The sequence below is a fragment of the Amblyomma mixtum genome, chromosome 6 (assembly GCF_055824585.1).
Source record: "Amblyomma mixtum isolate Tamu chromosome 6, ASM5582458v1, whole genome shotgun sequence".
NCBI classification, from domain to species: Eukaryota; Metazoa; Arthropoda; class Arachnida; order Ixodida; family Ixodidae; genus Amblyomma; species Amblyomma mixtum.
In genome coordinates this window covers 9185495-9195377 of record NC_143017.1, presented here as the reverse complement: position 1 = coordinate 9195377, position 9883 = coordinate 9185495, and the positions used below count along the sequence as shown (strand labels likewise).

Below are 9883 nucleotides of genomic sequence, written 5' to 3'. Positions count from 1 at the left end.
GAAGACACTTGCAGGCGGCAGGAGTCGTCCTCAGAAGGGTCCCAGGCGACGACGGAAGCGAAAGGCTGGACACATCCCAAGCATTCACCACGAAGAAGAGTGGAGGGGCACAGGAATGGATTCGTCAGGGGCAAGGCGCTGCAGCCGGCTGAGGTAGACAGTGGCGAGAAGCAGAGGAGTCGGACGGGATGAAGATGACAGGGCCGTTGGATCCACAGTCGCAATGAACAGAGGCGAGCACAGCAGAGCACGGCGGGATCATGACGTCATCAGCCACAGTCAGCTTGGAGCACAAGTTAGTGGAAGCGTTCACAGAGTCGTCGCCGAAGGGAAGAAGGGCGACTTCGGAACGAGCGCAGTCGATGACAACGTCATGTTGGGAGAGAAAGTCCCAGCCTAAGATGACGTCGTGAGACGGCCATGGGAAGGCGATGAATTCAACAATATACAGAACGTCCTGTATAGTAAATCGGGCTGTACATGCCCCCAAAGGCGCAATAAGTTGCGAATTAGCGGCGCGAAGCATAAAACCATATAGCGGAGTCATCACTTTTCGTAACTGGCGGCACAATTTCTCACTTAGTACAGATACAGCAGCACCAGTGTCAACAAGCGCGAAAGCATCGGTGCCCTCCACAGAAACCGCGATCAAATTTGTCGGAGAAAGTCGAGGTCTTGAGCTTGGCGACGAGCAAGCAGTTCTTGCCTCCGGAACTGCGGGCACTAGTTTTCCGAAGGGGAAGAGGGACGACGGCGCATCGGGGAAACCGAGCGACGACGAGGAGATGGAGCACGGCGGCGAATAGACGGCCTGAGATCGGAGGAAGCAGTGGTCTCAGAAGGCGAAGTGCGGTGAAAAGGCTGGGGACGGGCGTAGGCGTAACCTCGAGGGTCAGTATTGGCAGCAGGGGACAACACTTGGCGGCGGAAGGGACGCATCACATAACCAGGAATGCCGCAGACATAACAAATGGGTAGGTTGTCCGGTGTCCGCCATGGACGGAAACGTTGCGGTGGTGGCCAGGCAGGACGAAATGGTGTCGAATGCAGTGGATGCTGGTACGAAACGAACGTTTCTGGGCGGGGACGCCTGACGGCTGCGGCGTAGGTAAGTGACAAAATAAATTTATACATCATGACCTCCAATTTTTCGTTGCACGTCCCCCAGCTTCTGTGAGAGGTGCTTGCGCACGTCTTTCAGTCTCTTCTCTGCAAGCTCCTTTGGTATGCCTCCCATGTAGACATGAAACAGAGCTGCACAATAGAACACAAAATAGGCCGCATTTGAACACAACTAGATACATGATAAATGCAAAAGTGAGATTCAGAATTACCACTCCCATTGTAAAAACACAGAAACGAATGTTCACCATTAAAGGGGCCATGAAACCTACTTTCGTGCGTACCCTTGTTGTAGCATTTAATTCCCAACACATTAAATTACAATACCCAAAACTTTCAGTTGATTCCGTGCGGCAGATATCTTTAAAACGATTTTCGTTTCCTTTGCGAACTGACTGCTTGTCTGGCAACCTCTGATTGCTGACGACACATGGGCCTACCCACTCCGCGTCTGCTGTGTGTTGTTGGATGCATTGAGATGCTTGCATGGAAACCAAAGACAGAGATTACTTGAAACAACGGTCAATGCTATTTATACATTCTGTGCAGATATGTCAATTGCACTATCTTTGTCGCAGCAAGATCGGAGAACGCGCAGAATGACTTGCCACCAGTCGTTGAGAACGCTAATTTCACAACCAAATAGATAAATCAGGTTACTGGCAGAACGGATCTTATCGAGAGCCACACAAACAGTGTGGAGATCTCTGAAAGTGCTGTGATAGAGCCTGCATGAAGAAACGTATGGGCATAACACACCTTGCAAAAACTAAACGTCACTTTTGCCCGACTTTGCAGTTTTGGATGCAATAAGGACATTGCAGATGTTACAAACCTAGGATACAATGAACAGGATCTCCATGACTATCACGCTTTCTGTAAGTGAGCGCGACTGTATTTGGCTGAAGCAAAGTTTGATTGCCTAGGTGTTACTCAAAGCAAAGAAAAAAAAAGCACTAGCACCTTTCAGAGAAGAGACTTTTTCCGGTGTAAGTGCCGGTTTCGCCTCTGTTCTGCCAAGAGACCGGCACTTATTTGAAAGCACGCCAGTCACGCTGCGGCTCTTCAGCTCATCAGGTGTCCAATACACCTGAGTAGCACCGCGGCAGAACATTGAGTCTGTTGGTGCTCTCAGGAGCATCTGCCAGGCACCAGGCTCCATCCAGAGCCCACTGCCTGCATAGACCTGCAGCAAACGTGGAGAATTTCGCATTTGTACACATTAACAGCAATGAATCAAGGGATTTTAAATATTTCATAACTTAAAACAAACAGCTGAAAAACATAAAAATTATGTAGGCATGAATGCACTCTTTTACAGCGAGCAGTGACCAAAATTAGTAGATTTTCTATTTCTAGCCTTATAATTCGAAAAAAAAGAAATTGCTTGCGTGCAACATGAAATATATAGCACAATATTCTCACAGTTCTAGCTTCTCTTCATTCCGAGTCAAATACCGCCAAAAGTTGAAATAATGTTCTCTGCCCTAATTCAAACAACTTCAGAAATGAGAATAAATTTCACATACCAACAACTAGGCATACCTGACAGAACAAGGCAGCCTCCACATGATCAAAAATTATTTGTGTACTAAGAATTTCCTCTGGACAAGAATAACTGCAGACCCATTATGGCATCGTCAGGTAATGAAGTACAAAAATGACAAATTAGAAATGCTGACCTGTGCCTTACATGATATTGTCTGAAACCACACGTCTATGCTTTGCACACTACCCTTTTCGGCACACTTACTGGGACTAGTATACGTTTCTACTGTAAGCTAGCATCATCCTCTAAACTGTACCCATTTCACTATGTACCAGCCCCAATTTAATTAAGAATCATTCACTCACTCTACTATGGTATTTGATACACTATATGACTTAAGAACATGCACAATCACCTTTCCATCATCCCTAGCAGAACCTATCACAGTGTCCTGCCCACCAGGCAGCTGGAGCTAGCAGTCCGCGGCGCTCTCCATCTCCTCGGCTGAGCATACTTTTTTGACAAGAAAAGGAAGTACACAAATATCAATGCACCTCAGCAGCACATATAAGCAAAAAGCAAACTGAGTTCAGTTTGACATTGTGGGCTATCAAGTAAATGAAAAAAATTAAGTATTTTGCTCTCAAGGTAACAGTGAAAGCTTTGCGCAGTAGAACCTCGCTGCTGAGTTGATGGGTGCTGCATTTTCCTGGCTGCTACACATTGTAGTGGTCTAGATCTGGCATGATGATAATAGGGTTCCATGCATTATAAACCCTGCTGTTCGTTGCATTGTAACTTCGGCCACATTCCTACACAGTAATACTTGTGAAATAACACCCCATGCCAGCCTAAATGAGAAACAGTGGCAGTCATATGTTTACTTCTAAAGCGGCTTTACTTGGCCTGGCATGTCTAGCACCACTGTGTTAGGCAGACGGCATTCAGACAGGCTGTGCCATCATCATCCACAGTGGTTGCACTTTTTTGAAGCAGTAGCTTCACTGCTACATGTGCACGGCTGAGATCGCCATGTACGCAACATGACCTTCAAGTCTGCCACAAATAAAATAAACAAACAAATAAACCTCACAATCAGTGGGATTCAAACTCAGGTCCATTGGGCGAGAGCCAGGTGCGCTAACCACTAAGCTTCAGACCCACGGTGTGACAATTCAATAAAACTGGAGATATACAGCGTGTCCCAGCTAAAAGTAACCAAGCTTGTTAAAAAGAGGATGATCCCTAGCCGAGTGAGACCAACTGAGGATTGTTAACAGTCACGTGTCCTAGTCTGCGGTAGTTTTTATTATACAAAAGTAATTAATTAGCAGAGACTAATTAGTAAACTTTTTAATGATTTCCTTCAGGAAGAAATTGTCGATGCAGGAGTTGTAGATCCCATAGAAAAATAATCGTTTGCCTTGTTTGCAGCTAAGTACGACTGATACAACTTCTTTTATCTCACTTAAAAGAAAGCCCGCGAAATACAAAAAGAACCACGTGATAGGGAAGCAGTTACAGCGCTCCCAAACGAGCGATCAAGCAACGACATCCGCTTATGTTTGCAACGCTGTCCCGAACAGCTTTTGGGGTCTTGAGGAGGTGGCGAGATATGCGCCAGGAACTGCTTATGCGTCATGGAAAGTGAGCGGGTGCTGCTTTGCAAGGAAGTGAAGCGGGGCTCGCATGGAGCGCTTTTTCACGCGTAACCTCGCCTCGAGTGATAGGAATGTGGCCGTGCCGCTAACTTGCACCGTCACGCGCTGAAGAAACGGTCGCCCTAGCGCCGATGCGAGAGTTAATTGCGTATATCTCGCAACCATCACAAAACGCCGAACCCCGTTCGGGACAACGTTGCAAAGATAAGCGAATGTCTTTGCTTGGCTGGTCGTCTGGAAGCGCTGAAACTGCTTCCCTATCACGTGGCTCTTTTTGTATTTCGCGGGCTTTCTTTTAAGTCAAATAAAAGAAGCTGTATCAGTGGTACTTGGCTGCAAACACGGCAAATGGTTATTTTTCTAAGGGATCTACAACTCCTGCATTGACACTTTCTTCCTGTAGGCAATAATTAAAAAGTTAGCTAATTAGTCTCTGCTAATTAAACATGTTTGCATAACAAAAAAAAATACTGCAGACTAGGACACGCTCATGTTCAAGAAGAACAGCGCGAAAAGACAAGGACCACAGGAAGATACACAAAGACAAGCGCTGACTTTCAACTAAAGATTTATTTCTCGGAACGTGGAAATAAATACATCAGGCTCTAAGCAACAAAAAGAACACATAGGGTTGATACACACTTGTCCACGCACACAAAAAATACCAAACAGATACAGCAGCATTACTTCCTTGCAGATAGAAATTCTAATTCTTTCTTTGACAACGATAAGGAGGGACTACTGATACATGCGTCATTTAGCCGGGCGATTTTAGCAGCTTCAATGATTTCTCGAGTCAGCGTATCGGGGTGTCTACTTAACACTTTTGTTTGTTGGAAGAATGGTTGGCACGTTTTGCTTTCGCAATCTCGGCAGTGGATGCCGAGGTGCCCTTTAACAGTATTATAAACAGTGGTATTATGTTCTCTCAGGCGCTCGTTCAGGCATCTGCCCGTCTGGCCAACATACTGTTTCCCGCACGAAAGTGGAATAGAGTAAATGACACCTTCTTGGCATGCAACAAACTGATTTTCATGCTTTATGGAACACGTTTTTGGCGTGAATTAATCATTCACTTGTTTACACAGTTTCCCAAGCTTTTCGGGAGCCGTAAAAACAACTCTTACTTGAGCTCGGTTGCCTATCTTCTTTAGCTTATGGGAAAATTTATGAATATAAGGAACAACTGTTGTCTTTTCTTTTACCTTCGCAGACTCTGTCAAAAACAAGCAAAAACAACAAGAATAATCTGACAGAGTCTGCCAAGGTAAAAGAAAAGACAACAGTTGTTCCTTACATTCATAAATTTTCCCATAAGCTAAAGAAGATAGGCAACCGAGCTCAAATAAGAGTTGTTTTTTCGGCTCCCGAAAAGCTTGGGAAACTGTGTAAACAAGTTAATGATGAATTCACGCCAAAAAAGTGTTCCATAAAGCATGAAAATCAGTTTGTTGCATGCCAAGAAGGTGTCATTTACTCTATTCCACTTTCGTGCGGGAAACAGTATGTTGGCCAGACGGGCAGATGCCTGAACGAGCGCCTGAGAGAACATAATATCACTGTTTATAATACTGTTAAAGGGCACCTCGGCATCCACTGCCGAGATTGCGAAAGCAAAACGTGCCAACCATTCTTCCAACAAACAAAAGTGTTAAGTAGACACCCCGATACGCTGACTCGAGAAATCATTGAAGCTGCTAAAATCGCCCGGCTAAATGACGCATGTATCAGTAGTCCCTCCTTATCGTTGTCAAAGAAAGAATTAGAACTTCTATCTGCAAGGAAGTAATGCTGCTGTATCTGTTTGGTATTTTTTGTGTGCGTGGACAAGTGTGTATCAACCCTATGTGTTCTTTTTGTTGCTTAGAGCCTGATGTATTTATTTCCACGTTCCGAGCAATAAATCTTTAGTTGAAAGTCAGCGCTTGTCGTTGTGTATCTTCCTGTGGTCCTTGTCTTTTCGCGCTGTTCTTCTTGAACATGGCATACCAACTCGCCCAAGCATCAGTCCTAACTAGGACACGCGACTGGCAGCAACCCTCAGTTGGTCTCACTCGGCTAGGGATCATCCTCTTTTTTACAAGCTTCGTTACTTTTAGCTGGGACACCCTGTATATGTGCTTCTTGTATACTAACTGCTAGGTTACACAGCCGCTCATGCAATATCATGGTAATTTGTGATTCGAGCGATTCATGATTGATCAGTGACAGGCGATTTCGAGAGGAGTTTGAAGAGGAATAACAAGAGGAAGACGAAGAATACAAAGAGGAAGATTAGCGCTCCACACGCAGAAAACTAACACCACGGGTATAGGCAAAAATCAGCTGTGGTTTAGCTTCGGTTAAACCTGGTGAGAAGCAGTAGTTTCACGTAGCTACGTGCGGAAAAGTCCAAAGAAACAACAATCTTTAAACAAGCCGAGAAACTAGAAACAAACAAAGCTTTGCAAAGCGCAGCCACATGAAGCTACCGCTTCTCGCCATGTTTAATCAGAGCTAAACCACAGCTAATTTTTTCTTCACCTATCCTTGTTTCTTTGTAATTGTGCTGCTAGTGTTAGTGTGGCTGGCGCGATTGATTTTGTCCTTCCGCACCTCATCACATCTTTTTGTGACTTCTGGATGCACACAGCAGTGGCAACAAAGAGGAAGAGGGCTAGCCTCCGCTGGAACCAACCATTATGTTGGCTGTAGCGGCATTAGACATTCTCAGAAAGTATGTTTGCAACGATCGCAACAGCCACATAGCGCCGTAAATTCTGGAGAAATGAGTAGTCCTCACCGGACGTAAGAAAATGCAGCAGACAATGCTGCATGATTTTTTCAAGTGCCAGCACTGCAATAAATGTGTTTAGTTCTTCATTCCTGTCATTTTTTAAATTTGTCCTATTTTCTGCCTCTAATGTTTCCTCGCTCTTGCATTTTTTTTTGTAGCAAGAGCTATTGGTCGCAAAGTAGCATTTTCACTGCGGCGGTGGTCACGCCGTGGTCACACCGCTTCTTGCGCCGTTGCCTAGCAACCGTTGCCAGATGGAGCCTCGCCATCTGGTGCAACGTCAGAGGAGGAGGAGAGCCAGAGATAGCAGCAGGCACACCAAGAGACCTCCCAAGTCTCCATACGCATTCACTGGACACCCGGACATCACGCACAAGGGACCGGTAACAGGACTGCCCACGAGGCTGCTGGCGCGCAGCTAGAGGAAGACCGTCGGCATTGCCTTAACGTGAGCCGACCAACTCGGACCACCCTTATTGTTCTCGCATCCCGCTCATAATACCTGACTCTATCATCACACGCCTTTAACAAGAGCAGAGGGGTTTGTCGTGGGACTTTGTCCCAGACATTACTCCATCGATTCCTTCTGGACTTTCTCACCCGGCCCAAGTTCTCGCTCACAAGGTGCGAGCCGGTGCAGCGTACACCCCGGACATCCCGAGTCGATGGCACCGAACCAGGATCGGCTGCCCCAATTGCCCTGTTGACTCTGTTGATTTGCACCACCTGATCTGGACCTGTCCTGGCACTGCGATCCTCTGCGCCTGCTACACCTCTGCCTACCACATCCAGACATACGAAGACTGGACGGCCCCCAGTACCGACGCCAAGCGCAAGCTCAGTGCCCTGCTAGACTTCATGTCAGAGACCGACACCCTCACCTTCACCTAACCAACCCACTTCCCCCTTAGGCCTCAGGTCATCCTTTTGATTAAAGATTTATGAATGAATGAGCAGCAGGCACATGTAGCGGCCTGTATAAGAGGGCGGTTCGTTGAAGCTACTGTGGCCAGAGATGGAGAGCGAGTCGGAGAGGCTGAAACAAACCAGGCTTAGCTGTTGGAACGAAACAAGGCGAAGGCGACGAGACCGAGGAAGAACGTGCAGAACGTCTGAATAAGCGACGCCGTGAAGATGCAGCTCGACGAGTTCGCCTAGCCTCTGAAGGTCCATTACCTCTCGCTACGTATGTCTGGCATAGCTGAGCTAAGCCACAGCCAATTTTTTTTAGTCCCGTGAGGAGTACATCAGCAGGGTTATGCTGTATTAAAACTTGTAGAAACATTAATACTATGAGAAACACATCTCAGTGAAGAGTTGATCGGCTGCTACACTAACACTGATGGCTAAAAAGATAACTGGTGAAATAATGAGGGCTAAGTGACAAGTGACAACCGTGGCCGCAGTGGCTCAGTGGTTATGACGCTTGGCTGCTGACCCAAATGACGCGAGTTCGATCCAGCTGCGGCAATGGAATTTCGATGGAGGCGAAGTTCTAGAGGCCCGTGTGCTGTGCGATGTCAGTGCACGTTAAAGAACCTCAGCTGGTCGAAATTTCCGGAGCCCTCCACTACCACGTCCCTCATAGCCCGAGTCTCTTTGGGACATTGAACCCCATAAACGAGCCTTAAAGACACAGCAGAACATTGCGGAGCGAGAGCAGTTCAGAAAAATCGCATATCCTGCCAAAAATGAAAGGGGCAGTACAGCAAGCCTCATAGGCAATGCAAAAAGAAAAAAAAAGACGTCAGGTTCAATTAACTGCACATCTGCTGAAGGACAGCAGGAACACTGTGCCAGAAAACTTTTCAACCTGTACATGGTACAACGCCTAAAAACTTTGAATGTACCAGACGACCAGAATAATGCTAATATATTTTGTTAATTCACAAGAAAGGGGATGTCAATCATTTAAAAAGCTTTTAATGATTAGATAACTATGGGAAAGAAACATGAAGCTTAATGAAAAGGCTTGAAATGCAACTGAAGACAGGACGGCAAGCTATCGAAAGGTATAGATGTAATCACACAGTAGAGTAGGAGAGCGACACAAAGTAGAGATAAAAAGTACAGAAAGAAATGGGGCCTGGGAAGGGTATGTAACCAATTTCAAGAAAAGCTCAATGTAGCACATACAGTCAAAGTTAGGGGCACAGCAGAGATGGTGGAAGGATGAGAGTAGAAGTTTCAGGGGATAAGGCGCCCTCAAGTGCCACAGGACAGGGTTAGCAGGCGCTCATTGGACAAATCCTTTGTTTGCAGTGAACATTTTCTTAGGCCGATTTGATTATGAAAAATAAAAAATGGCATGCATCACAAGAAGGTTCGCTCACCAAACTCGTCTGGCCCACTGCCACTCGCCCCATCGATGGATGTCATTGCTGGGGCCAGTTCTGTGAATTAGGTATAGTTAGAGTTCATGTCCTTACACCAAAATGCACATCAAAGGTACCGTAAAAACCCGCGTATAATACGATGTTTTTTTCCCATAATTAGCGTCCTAAATTTCCGCCTCATACTATTTGCGGATCCGAACAAAAATTTTCGAAGTTGCTCGATGTTTTGGTTTCGTTTTTGCGGCGTGGCTATGGCTTGGCTTCGCTATTGGCACGTGGCTACGGCTTGGCTTCGTTACTCTCGACAAACGACGTCACGACGTCGTTTCTTTGTTGATCCGTTGGGTACGCCGGGGGGTCGCGGTGTGCCGTGCGCCTGTTGACAACGCACGTGCTAGCATGTAAGGCACGCTTCGTGAGTGGATATTGTTTTAGAGAGCACGATGTCACGGTCTCGAAAACAGTACTCGGCTACTTTCAAGCGATTTTGGCTGCGGAG

At 46.3% G+C, this 9883-nt stretch overlaps 1 long non-coding RNA gene across 1 annotated transcript; it reads right to left on the bottom strand.

Moving 5' to 3' along the window:
* Positions 1-2091: 2091 nt before the first annotated feature.
* Positions 2092-9496, bottom strand: LOC149338186 (uncharacterized). The gene is made up of 3 exons (XR_016283713.1): positions 9382-9496; positions 3027-3124; positions 2092-2308 (listed from the first exon to the last, which is right to left on the bottom strand). It is a non-coding gene; the product is annotated as an uncharacterized LOC149338186 (long non-coding RNA).
* Between the last annotated feature and the right edge of the window lie 387 nt (positions 9497-9883).